The following is a 13,324-nucleotide window of genomic DNA, read 5'->3' on the forward strand; positions in this document are numbered from 1 at the left end:
GGATGGGGGAGAGAATCAGAAGAGTAAAAGTGAGAAAACTCATGGGTTGAGATAAAGACAGTTCAACAGGTAAAGCAAAAGCCATGTGCACAAGCAAAGCAGAACAAGGAATTCATTCAGTACTGATTCCCATGGGCAGGCAGGTGTTCAGCCATGTCCAGGAAAGCAGGGCTCCATCATGCGTAACGGTTACTTGGGAAGACAAACGCCATCACTCCGAATGTCCCCTGCTTCCTTCTTCTTCCCCCAGCTTTATACACTGAGCATGACGTCATATGGTGTGCAATATCCCTTTGGTCGTTCGGGGTCAGCTGTCCCAGCTGTGTCCCCTCCCAGCTTCTTGTGCACCCCCAGCCTACTCACTGGTGGGGTGGTGTGAGAAGCAGAAAAGGCCTTGACTCTGTGTCAGCACTGCTCAGCAGCAACGAAAACATCCCTGTGTTATCAGCACTGTCTTCAGCACAAACCCAAAACATAGCCCCATACCAGAAGAAAATTAACTCTATCCCAGGCAAAACCAGCACAATCTTTTGGAGGCAACCGCTGGCACATGAACTGCCCAGACTGTCAATATACAGGAGCTGGGAGACCCTTTGTTTCTCAGAGAGCACAAGACCAAATGAACTTTTAAGTAGTCATAGAGCAGCAGATTTTATGGACTAGGAAAAGTCATCATCCAGCTTCATTTTTATTCATAATGACTATGTAGTGGATTCGTATTTCAGGTCTCAACAGTTTTGGCAGATTGCAAAACACTACAAGGAAAATGGTGCTGGTCTGTAATGCAGTTTCAGAAGATGAGGGTACCATTCTGTTAATTTAATCATAACTGTGAAGGTGGCCGATGGTTTCTGTGCAGGGCAGCTGTATGCATGCATCACATGTGATATCCATGCTAGTGTATTTAAAGCTACCTCAAGTATTGGTTAGCTGTGCTGCCCTCTGGCCTGTTCGTGCATCTCAATTTCCTTTGACTTTGAAATTCAAGGCCAGATGTTTTCCAGCACAGCTGTCTAACGCCAAGGATCAGTTTTGATGCATGCATTTCCATTCAGTGTTCCCGTCATGCTGTAGGGTGGATGGGGTGTAGGACAGTGTGCTACTGTCCCGCTATCCATCTTGAGCTCATTTTCCCGAAATTAACACCCCAGTTTCAATGCTGACCATCGTGCCTTTCGCTTCTCTGCTACCCACTGATGAGAAACATGGCATCCCAAGTGCAGGGGTGAAGCCACTGTGAGATAGTGGTTTTGGACTTGAAGTTACATATGAAATTCCTGGAGAAGACCATGCAGTCTTCACCCGGTATCAACCTGCTGCCCATCCCCATACTGCACAGCAGAGCGTGACACCACCGAGCGCGGCTGAAGACCTCCTCACCTAGTGAGGATATGAAGGAGGACATGATGAGCCAGCTGTCCCCTTGCCATGGACCTACTGATTTATTTTCTGTCAGAGAAAGTGAAAAGAAAGGTATATTCACCTTGTAATTTGAATGTGAGTTCTTCCCTTACCTGACTTAGCATTTGTATTATTGATCTGATATGAATAAGACACATTGTTTGTAATTTGAAGCACATAGTTCTGCAAACCTTATTAATGCAATTGACTTACTGGGCTTGATCCAAAGCTGTTAAAGTCAACAGAAAGACTTTTAGTGACTTTAGTGGACTTTGCATTTGCCAGGTGAATGTTGAGGGATTTAGGCATAGTTTATAGCACCTCTCTGCCTGGGGCTACATGAAGCTGCAACCACTCTGTTCCTATTGCAGTTGAACTCAAGGCAGAAAGGGCAGCTGCTATAGTTGCAAAACTTCCCTTCCTATTTTCTGATCTATGCCCATATGTAGGACTTTCTATTCAGCTACCAAGCAGTATGAAGGTCTCTGAGCTATGCTGCTCTCAACACAACAACTAACAAAACTCTGCGTAGTCTTACTGAGTCCAGAAATCTCATGTGGACACTGGAAGAAGAACCGACCAAATTTACTTTCTAATAAAAAGTTAAGAAGCAACAAATTATGCTTTGGCTTACCAAGACAAGTGAGAGAGGGAGCTATTGACCCAGCCCCCTAGAGACTGCTCTCTTTAGTTCTTCAGGTGCACACGTTACAAATTAATAGGATTTCCTATATAGTCTTAGTATCTGCACAGATATGATGCAACAAAGATGGTAAAGTTAAGGCTGAACTAAATCAGCTGTAATATTGAAAATAAAGAGCTAAAGGGAAAAAAAAAAGAATAAGTTTCTCTTTTTTTAAGGTTCTATATTATAAGAATTAATAACCTCACATTTTTGAGGGACTTCCTTACAATATGCCACATCTTTTTAAAACTGTTTTGGATTACAGTACTCTGTAATATTATAATTTCATTAGTACTGCTTTGGTTTTGTCCAGGTTTTCCTTTCAGAAACACTTCTGCGTGTACATTGTGTAGTGCCTGCTTTGTTTGTATAAAGAGCATGTGCACTAGATGGGATGTGGATACTTAATCAGCGTCATCAGATCTGCTGCTGCATTAGGGCTGATACCCAGAAATCCTAGAAAATGTGCAAAAGTTCTTAAATTCTGTCCAGACAAAATTTCCAGACGGAACAAGAAAACCCAGACAAATGGTTACTCTAACTATGGCGAATAACAGCCTACTTCAGGTTTATGTTCTAGTAAGTGATGAGTTCTATAAAAAATTAGATAAATGACCTTCTTTGGAGAAGGAAGTAAATACTGACCTTTACACAGTTGGAAAAATGAAAATACAACATTTTATACTCAGAGTAATCTATCCACCTCTACCCATATCAGTGGAGCTATTCTGGATTTGTACTACCATTTTTCAGTTCAGAATCAGGCTCAAGACAGAGCAGTGATAAAGGGCATATAAATAACTATAGATTAAGTGGAATGAACTGAGCTATTTTTCAGTATTCTAGTTACTAAGTGACAGTATTATATATTTTTTTTATTTTTATTTTTTCACAAAATGACCCTGCACATACAAGAATCAAATCTTATAGCCACTGGGTGCAGGAAATCCAAGGATGTTATCAAAAGGAGATAGTGAGTCGTTTTTTGCTAAGTAACTCTAAACTCATGGCTTCATCTGGACCTGCCATAGCAACAAATGCCACCAATGCCTTTGTTTTGCAGTCACCTTTCCTGATGTCAACATCGCTGCTGCCAAACAGACAGATGGCCAATAAGGATATAAATGTATGTCCTCTTTACATCAACCATATTATCTTTTGTAATACATTAGGTCAGATCCTCTGTGGGTTTAAGTCAGGAAAGCTCCCTGGAGGCTGCCTCAGCTTCAGAAAAACACAGCCTCCTACGGTGACTGAGGGTCTGGCCCCAGCATGTTACCCTACAGCAGCATGGGGAGTAGAGATGAACAGCCTACTCATGAAATAAGATTCCAGTGTTGATGTTGCCTGTGTTTTCCAAACCCTTCCTCAAAATCTTCAATGCTTTTTTTCCTCACCTCTTCTGGGTGAAAGACAATGATGATCGAGCCTTCCTATTAATTAAAAGTATTCTAACATGATATTTAGTGTTACAAACTATTTTGACTTTTTATTTTAAACAGAGAAAATATATGTGTGTTTGTCCTCCCTTTGGCTACTTTCAGAAAAAAAAAATATTTTCAAAAGAAAAAAGTACAGAACAAACTTAAGCCCATAAAAACTTGTCAGATTTTTACAGGCAGGCTTCCAGATGCACTTTGTTAACAGAAATAACAGAAGCTTGCATCCGTTGTATCATATCTGTGAGACATCATGCTGCTGCTTGGACTAAGCCAATTTAAAATGTATTGAACCCTGTTTTGTCGGTGTCATATTTAGGTCTCTTTCCTCAAGAAATCTGTTCTGTAGCTTTCTGGGAATAATTTTTCTTTGATTTATTTCTATTTCTATACCAATCCCAGAAGTAAGCCATGCTATTTTCTGTTAAGAGAGACACTTGGATCTGTCTAATGCTGTCTTCTTTACATGCAATAAAACTTCAGTTATTTCAGGCTCACTCTTTTAACCTCCCTGCCCAATAAACTGTATGTTTCCCTTCCACAGCCTGTCAGTTCATCAAGATCTTGATTAACCAAATCTATTGTGTGATGCCCATGTGGCACATAATTAAGAGCCTAAAATGGTTTCATCTTCATTTTGAGAGGTATTACATAAATATTTACTGCTGAAAACCAATACTGTAACTTTTCCTCTCACTATTAAACTAATACTGACTTGATGCAGACTTTAATTCTTAAATAACTACTATATTCTCTGTCCAGCACAGCCAAAAAGCCACAGCAGGAAGAGGGTGTCTGCAGTACCCTTCCTCCTCTGATCTCCCCAGGATGCTCTGGCTTTCAGGCTGTGTCTCACAGCCACATTGCAGCACCACTCACTGCCAGAGACCAGAACCCACACCAGAAAATCCCCAGCTTGCACGCAAACACACCCACACAATAGTAAACTGTTCTGCTATTGTAATTGCTAACTTTGAAGCAGTTATGATAGCACGGACATCTAAACCCCATCGGCAGATCTGCCACCTTCAAGTGCAGAAGACTTGGTGTCACTTACGGCTGTGACAATCCTTCCAGACGTGCTCAGCTGCTGGTTATAATCACGTGCTGTAACCACTTCTCTTGCTGTTTGCAAACCCATTGTTCATGAACTCTAGAAAAACAAAAAGCGAAATTGTTTTAGGGGGTAAAAAAATTGTCTAATTGTCTTCTTATGAACAAGAAGGCTTTCAAACAAAAAATGGGACTCAGAAATGCAACCATGCACTGGGGGCTTGGCCTCAGGGACTCTATTTCTCTTTAAACACTTAGGAATACCTAGCCATGTCACAAGCATTTAAATTCCCTGTCCATGTTGTACGTACACAAGATAGTTTGTATGTCATGCAGAGCACTTCGAAACAAAATGTAAACAGACCTTTTCAATTAGCTACAGTGGGAGCCTCAGAAATCAAATGCTGAAGTGCAGGCCTGTGAAAGCTGTAGGGGATCATTGGGGTTTATTTATTTATTTGCTGGTGTGACATGCTGTCTGAGAACTAAATTGACACTGCTCCAACTTAGCAGATGAAGAAAATACAAAGACTTTCATTCTCCCCGTACCATGAGAAGGAAAGTGGTGCCTTACTTACATAAGGAAATGGGCAGCAGTAGAGTGCAGAAAAACAAGTTCCTCCCGTTCCTGCGGAAGCCAGCCACTGTCAGGGGCTGATGGCAAATGGGGGGTGGGGAGGGAGCAGAATTACATAGGCTAGAGGTGCGAGCTTTTCCAGAGCAAGGGAGGGAGCAGGAGGTAAGGCTAAAGTCTACACTTTGGTCTCCACCCTCGGTGATGCTGCTCCTCCTGTCCGGCTCAGCTTAGATTGGAGATTCACAGTCCAGCCTTATGGGACTGCTCTCTTTTCTTAGATTTGATGGGTCAGTTAGGCTGTACCTTGGAAGATGTTGGAGAGGATCAAAAGGCTGGAAAACTCTGAGGAAATAACCCCCAGAAAATGACTAGCACAGAAAGGGAAAATGCACATAGATAATCAGCAAAATTGAAGGATAGCTGCAGGCAACTGGGACATTTGCCTTTTCAAGAGCAGTTCTCATAAACAAAGGGACTGAAACCTTCCACTCACTCCTATCTGTGTAAATACATTAAAGGGGCGGTTATAGTTCTCCCCCTCCCTCACAGTCTGGCATTATCTGGTAGGTATAGCTGATGCTGTCCTTCCTACCTCCACCCTGGAGCACTGCAGCCCAGACTGAGAGATAAAACTACTCCCTGTGATGGTTGCTGCTCCTCCCGTGCAACTGGGCAGAGAAAGTATGGGCAGAGACAGGATACCACAGCTAAACTTTTCACCTTTGAACTGAAGGAAGTGCTAAGGAGAAAGGCCTCTATACAAGGAGTGGCTGTATTGTTCCCCCTTTCTCCCCAGAACAAGGGAGAACCATGACTTAGACTAGGCACAGACTCTTGCAAATTTTGCCATGCATGGGTGTTAGGTCTATGAGATGTCCTTGACCTTGTAGGGTGTTAGGTCTATGAGATGTCCTTGACCTCACCCAGATGACCCAGCTCTCCATTTCTTCCTTTGGAAGTCTGTGTAGCTCAGTAACTACTGTTCGGTAAAAATGGACGTATTTCCAGTTGGTGGAGATGTGAAATGGATAACTTCTAGTGACTGAATGACATGATCCTCTGTGTAACGAGGTAATCTATTAAATAGTGAAAGCCCTCGTTTCAAAACAAGATTAATATCGTGCAGTTGCCAAAATGGTGTATGCAAATATGCTTAATTAACCATGTGCATGGTCAATGCATAATCAAGGTAATTGCATACCCAACATGAATCACTAGGAAGAAAGAACAGAAAAAAAATATTAGTGAGGGTTGCATGCAAAAAAGTGGTACTAGCATTCACAACATAATATCATGGCTTTATCACCCAGAGAGTCAGAAACGGCTTGCTCAGAGATAAGTACAAGAGAGTTTAGCGCAGGCTTGCCTATAAACAGAGAAACTGTACAGATACAGAGGATAAAAGAAAAAGAGAAAAGAAACTAACAGAGAAGATAAAATCCACTTTGTTTGCAAGGCAAGGATGAAAGTACATGGATACAGTCCTGAAATGGGTTTAGCATAACTGCAAACAGGAAGATTTGAGAGGCACATTCAAAAAGAGGATGCATCTTGATAGACAGAGGAAGTGAGTGCCAGATGGAGTGGGACCAGTGAAGAGCAAACTCCAGGGGGGAAAAACTAGAGCCAAGTCTGCAAGCATGCAGGGTATGTAAGGTCAGAGGACATGGAACAAGACTAGGGAGAGTGCTAAAGATAGAAGTCAAAGATGAAGGTAAAAGAACCAGCTCTTCAGAGCAGAACTACAGTTCTCTTGAAAAGCTATAGGAGCTCTGGATCCCTCAATTTTTAAAGGAAACATTTGGGGTGACCATAAAGCCTGAGTATCAAAGTGATTTAAGGTGTGGACTTAATACTTATTTCAGCAAAGCAAAGGAATAGATGCAGTACAATGAATTAATATTTCCCTCAGCTTCTGTGAAAGATTTTGTTTGAAGTGACATTTTTCTGCTTGCTGAAGAGAGCAGCATCCAGCGGTTGACCTGAGATCAGTCTGGATGGGAAGAGAGAGCGGCATGTTCAGGACAGGAGGGTGGGCATTAACCACCCAAGAGAGGGTACTTTGGTACAGTGAACGGCTCAATGCCAGTCTACACTCAGGTAGAGAGGCAACAGACTCTTTGTGGGAGCCTCTTCTAACATTTCTCATGCCTTGACCTAATAACAGCATTCTTAATACACCATTGTCTGGGCTACTTTTTTACCATCCCTCTTTCCTGGGTAGGAAGCATGAAACAGCTGTGCTACTCCAGGAACAAACTGGAGACCAACTTGTTACCCAAGGCTGAGTCCCAACTCTGCTGCTGCCTGGCCCGGAGAGGAAGGAAGGGATTTTCCCTTTTTTAATGAAGTACACTTTGTGTGTTTGTCAGCTTACCTGGCTTGTTCATGTTCATTGTAAAGCTTCAGCTCCTGGAGTTACATGATCATGTGAAGAATTAAGGATTTAATTTTAAGACACATTTGCTGTAGTTTAAATTGGAGAAAAAAATGTTCTGCACAAATCCTAAGAAATCCAACAGCAAAAGGCAATCAGTGGGAAGCAAACTGATTCTTCTGGGTATTTTTTTACATGATTTTCAAGCCAATAATATTATTTCTGAACATTCATAGTCCCTCTGCCTCCCCAGTCCCACTTTGAGGACAGTCATTCAGTGGAGTCAGGAGAAACCTCTCCAGTCCTGTTTATACCCCCTCAGAGCCCAGCGATGGCTGTGGCAGTCTCACCTGATGTTATAAAGATAAATGTTATGGTGTTTTACATTGGAACCAGAAAATAAGTATTTTAAAGGAATTAGCCTAGTAAAAATCATAGAATCATAGAATCACTTAGGTTGGAAGGGACCTTTGAAGGTCATGTAGGCCACCTACCTGCAATGAGCAAGGACATCTTCAACTAGATCAGATTGCTCAAAACCCCATTCAACCTGACCTTGAATGCTTCCAGGGATGCAGCATCCACCACCTCTCTGGGCAACCTGCGCCAGTGTTTTACCACCCTCTTTGTAAAAAATTTCTTCCTTCTATCTAGTCTGAATCTTCCCTCTTTTAGTTTAAAACCGTTACCCCCTGTCCTATTGCAACAGGCCCTGCTAAAAAAAAACCTCTTTGAACATGACATCCATGTACGAACTTGTATTCCTGAGGTTACCCCACTTTTTCAGTGTGAGGAGGGGGGGCACCATGATAGAAACCACACACACACAGCTTTGAAGCCTGGGGGGAAGTGAGGGGTTGTCCAAGTGTTGGGTTCTCCCTTATCCAGTACAACTTAGTGCTTACCAGCAAGTCAGGAGGCCTTATGGCTTCACAAGGAGGTGTTTGCGCTATCACAAAATCACTGAAAGAGAATAAGCAATGAAGAAAGGAGATGTCCAAGTGCTGTACTAAGCTTGTGTAAGGGAGCCCTGCGACCTGGAGTGCTCTGTCTGGCACCTGTACAGCTGGACGTGGCTGTACTCACTCTGCTTTTGCTCACAGGGCAAGATGACAGCAAAGTCCTGAAAAATGAACCTTTTCTCATTCCCTGAGAAAATGAGAAGCTAACTTGGGGTATCTGCAGCAACTGTCAATTCAATTTGCTTTTCACTGTATTCCAGGATAACAGTCTTATTTTCTACTTGGCTACCAGCATCAACCAGCTACTAATAAAAAATCAAAATAAGGTCCAGACTTGTGATTTCGTGCTGTGACAGTGCAAAGCTTGCAAGCTAGCACCTGAAGGGAAGAGGCATACGGTCCCAGGGGAAATCTGGATTCTCCTGTGCACCAGAGAGTCAGTAGTGGCTTCTTGGCTGTAGCAGACAGTGAAGCACAGCAGAGCATAATATATGGAGACAGATTGTGCTTTCCTATCAACATGTTCAGGTTTAGAGGGCAAGGAGCTAAAAAGCAGAGGAATGAGCAAAAGCACATGCTGTTTGTGCTGTGGGCTAAGCCTGGTGCAGATTCCAGTGCAGCATGATGGGGAGGACACTGGAGCAGGCTGGAAAGCCAAGTTTGATGGCTACCTGTATCTCTTTGCTAGGGCAAGACTAGGAAGAGGTGAGACACAGGACAGTGTAGTTTGGGAAGACCTGAGTTAGTCTGTCTTTTTTTTTTTTTTTTTTTTAAACAGTCAGCCCTTGTGCAGTCACTACTACACAGGTAATCCCAGTGTCTAACTGTCAGCAGAAACAAGTGGCTCCTCCAGATGAAAACCATCACGTAAGGTTAAATTCCAAATCTTTAGCTATGAAACTGGAGCAGGAAGAGAATGACTTACCGTATCAGACATTAGAGCTGAGCTTCTAAGCTTAGCAAGATTAGTATCAGCTCTGGATCCAGCAAAAGGGGGCTGAGTTTGTCTGGAGCATGAGTTCTTTTCACCTCAAGAAAACTTGCAGAAAATCAGACTCAGTGCAGGGAAGTGATGGTCTTGAAGAAAGAGCTGAAATGTGTTAGACATCCGTGCTCTGAGACAGGTAAGGGATGCAGCTACAACTGCAGCAGCCTGGAACATGCTATAGAGCAGCAGAAGCTTCTAGTACTTTCTTGAGAAGTGTTTAGAAAAAAATGGTAGGCTAGAGTGAGTGTTTTAAGCTACCTTCCCTAGACATGGGTGGAAGCCCTATACATCGGCTTATTAAATGTTACAGTGAACTGGACAAAACTATTTTGATTCTTGTTTGCATTGTGGCAGAAATCAGGATATCTTTATGCTTAACACTGCACAGATGTATAGTCTGCTTCCATTCCTGCTCTGAAAAGCTTTGCAAAATGCAGAAAATGTGCGATATGAAATAATATTGTGCAGATGGAGAGATACACTGGAGTTCATTCTTCTTTCCAGCCACTCAGTTTTCTTTCAAAGACCTGCCTCAGCTTCGTTGTCAAATTCCAAAGTCAAGTAGATGAATTAGTGTAGGAGAAAAGTTTCCTGCATTCTCTAATTTAAAGAGTCCCGTCCACCCCTGGGAAAATACCGATTTTGAGAACGTATTTCCATTTTCAAAAAAAAACATTTTGAAACTAACCGAAGTGCTTCATTTCAAAATGTCAATGCTTAGTTTTGAATTGCTGTTTTAACTCAGACTGTCATTTGAATATCACTGTGCAAGGAAATATCAGTTTAAAGTAGAATTTTTCAGTCCAAAGTAGCATTTCTGGAGGAGGGTTGGTAGCAACTAGAGGGAAAGGCATACCCTTCAAAGGACAGATTTATCAGCAACAGTCTAAGATTTGATGGTATTGTTGCAAACCTTGGAAAACTTTCGAGACTCAAAATCATGTTACTCATTTGTCTTAATTTACTTTAATGCAACAAGGAAATTCCCAGAGAGAAAATGTAAATCTTTTCTTGATCTTCAGTTTTACAGAAATCTGCTAAAGAGTGAACTGTAAGGATATTTTACTGTTCAAGAACCTTACTTATTGTTTCTGTAACATATAATTATTAGATTTCACATTTAAATTTGTGTCCTTGTTATTTCTTTTTTCCCTTCTAACATCTGTATTACACAGCATCGTTAATAATCATTTCTCCAACCTAACAGACAAACACAGATTTAGATTAAAGCCAGTGGGAAGTTTGCTATCAGCATTGATAAGGACAGGGTGCAGCCTCAGGTTCATTGCCTTTATATTTTTACCTTACCAGTGTGGTTCAGCTGAGTGTTTGAACACCACCTGATTCACAAGCTGATGATGCAGGATATGCAGATTCCACCATTCTCTTAAATTCAGGCCATCAAACTGTGAATTCATCAGTGAAAAGCAACTGATATTGTGACTGAATACACTAGAAAAACTTGTGTATTTTCTAATTAGGAATTAATCAGAAAAGAAAGCCTAGGAATTTGATCTATTTCCACATTTTATTAGAGCATTTATATTATTGTTCTCTATTTCTCTGTTTTACCTCCCTCTCCCCAGAAATGAACTCTCTTCTTCTTTGATCTGAGGTATTCATACCATATAAATCTCATCTTTCTCATACCATTGATTGCCATTTCTTTTGTTATTGCACTGTATTTTATATACTAGATTCTCCAATTCCCACATACAGTAGGTGAGAGAGACAAAAGAGTGAATCCTATCCACAGACAAACTTTTTCATTGAGTGCAAAGGGCCACAAAGCTGTGGGTGGTGTAATTGTATAAATAATTTAAAAAGCAAAGAAAATAGATGTGGAATGCAATTGCTGAACATATACTTTCTGTCACAGATGGTTAATATTTTTCTTCAAGGGATCAAAGTTAGTTTTATTCTACCCCCAAGCTGTTAAAAATACACACACACAAACACACACAACAGCGTATGATAACAATAAAGGATGAAGGTACCTTCCTGCATTAGCAGTACTAGCTCCAGCTGACTCACCCTATCTTTGGTCAGTGTCTTTGTCAGTGTATCATTGTTATATTCTCTGAATTTCTAGTCATTTAAATACACTAAGTTAACACGTAATGTTACTACTGGAAAATGTATATGAAAAGCAGCTTCAGTACTTGGGGAAACATCTGCGCTCTCTCTTCTCCCTGCTGCTCTCCTAAAGATACAAGGCATGAACCTGGGGCTGCATCCCTGTACTGCAGCAGAAGGGTCCTGCCCTCCTGTACACAGATGCTGGGAGGCTGAATTCATTGCTGTGTGCAGCTGTTCCTGCGCTATAATGATGAGCAACAAAGAAAAACCTGCATGTAAAGCCCAGCATGTGGAAATGGAAGTTTCTTTCACAGACCAGGAGTCCCAGTGGGGTTTTGGACACACAGGAGATGTGTCTCTTTCCTCTTCTGCCCAGAGGAGCCCGGCTGTTACAGCTGAGCAAAGACACTGTACGGCCACACTGTACCAGGACTCCCAAGAGGGGTCCCTTGCTGCCTGGACTTGTCTACACACAGACCCTCTTCAGCCAAGCTCAAGCAAATTTCTCTGTGGACACCTGTATTTCAGTCTAGGATAGGCTTGTTCCACACAAGCAATTAAAGCAGTCCTCATTTACTGGGACAGCAGACACAGCTGGTTTAAAGCAAAGCAGTCCTAAGCACACATTTCACTGCACTGGTTTAAGATCACACTGTGACGGCCACACTGTACCAGGACTCCCAAGAGGGGTCCCTTGCTGCCTGGACTTGTCTACACACAGACCCTCTTCAGCCAAGCTCAAGCAAATTTCTCTGTGGACACCTGTATTTCAGTCTAGGATAGGCTTGTTCCACACAAGCAATTAAAGCAGTCCTCATTTACTGGGACAGCAGACACAGCTGGTTTAAAGCAAAGCAGTCCTAAGCACACATTTCACTGCACTGGTTTAAGATCACACTGTGAAGAAGGCTTGGTTGCCCAGGAGGGTCGCTGCCTGGTGAGGGAATTGCAGTATCGTGGTTACCTCACATTAATTCCCCTGTGGGTGCTCATCTCATTTACTCCCTGTGGAGGAGATAGAACACATTGATGGGTTATCACTTCGTCACTGCAATGCAGCCTCACAGGGCAGAGAAACCCCTGCGGCACCCAGCTGGACATGCTGCCATCAGTAGCAGAGGACATCTCACAACCACTCTGCACACCACCTCCCACCTTGGGCCCTTTGGATAACTAGTCCAGCTTTGGGAGAAACAGAAAGACCATGGGGTCTACCAGACTGATTCTCATGTGGAAAGTGAATCATCAAATAATAACAGCAATTTAGGAGCATTTGTTATGAAGGATGGTGCCTCTGAGGTCTTCAGTCTCAGACTTCAGCCCAGACTTAGAGAAAAAACAAGGAGAACCCCAAATACATTTCTCACACAGTTTATGTAGCACTGGTGTAGAGGCAAAAGAGATTTCTGTGGCGTATGTGTAGAAACCTGTTGTTAAATAAGGGCATTATATTACACCCTTGCATATCCCATGGATTGATCACCTTTGCTGAGAAAGGCACTTCTGAGCAGCTCTATAACCTTCAATCGCTCCAGAGCTGATTTCTCAGAAATCTCTGCACAGGCATTACTTGATCATAGAATCATAGAATGATAGAATCATAGAATCATTAAGGTTGGAAAAGACCTCTAAGATCATCGAGTCCAACCGTCGACCCAACACCACCATGCCCACTAAACCATGTCCCTAAGAGCCTCACCTACACATCTTTTAAATACTTCCAGGGATGGGGACTCAACCACTTCCCTGGGCAGCCTCTTCCA

Source organism: Aptenodytes forsteri, unplaced genomic scaffold (assembly GCF_000699145.1).
Source record: "Aptenodytes forsteri isolate BGI_AS27 unplaced genomic scaffold, ASM69914v1 Scaffold120, whole genome shotgun sequence".
In the NCBI taxonomy this organism is placed as follows: domain Eukaryota; kingdom Metazoa; phylum Chordata; class Aves; order Sphenisciformes; family Spheniscidae; genus Aptenodytes; species Aptenodytes forsteri.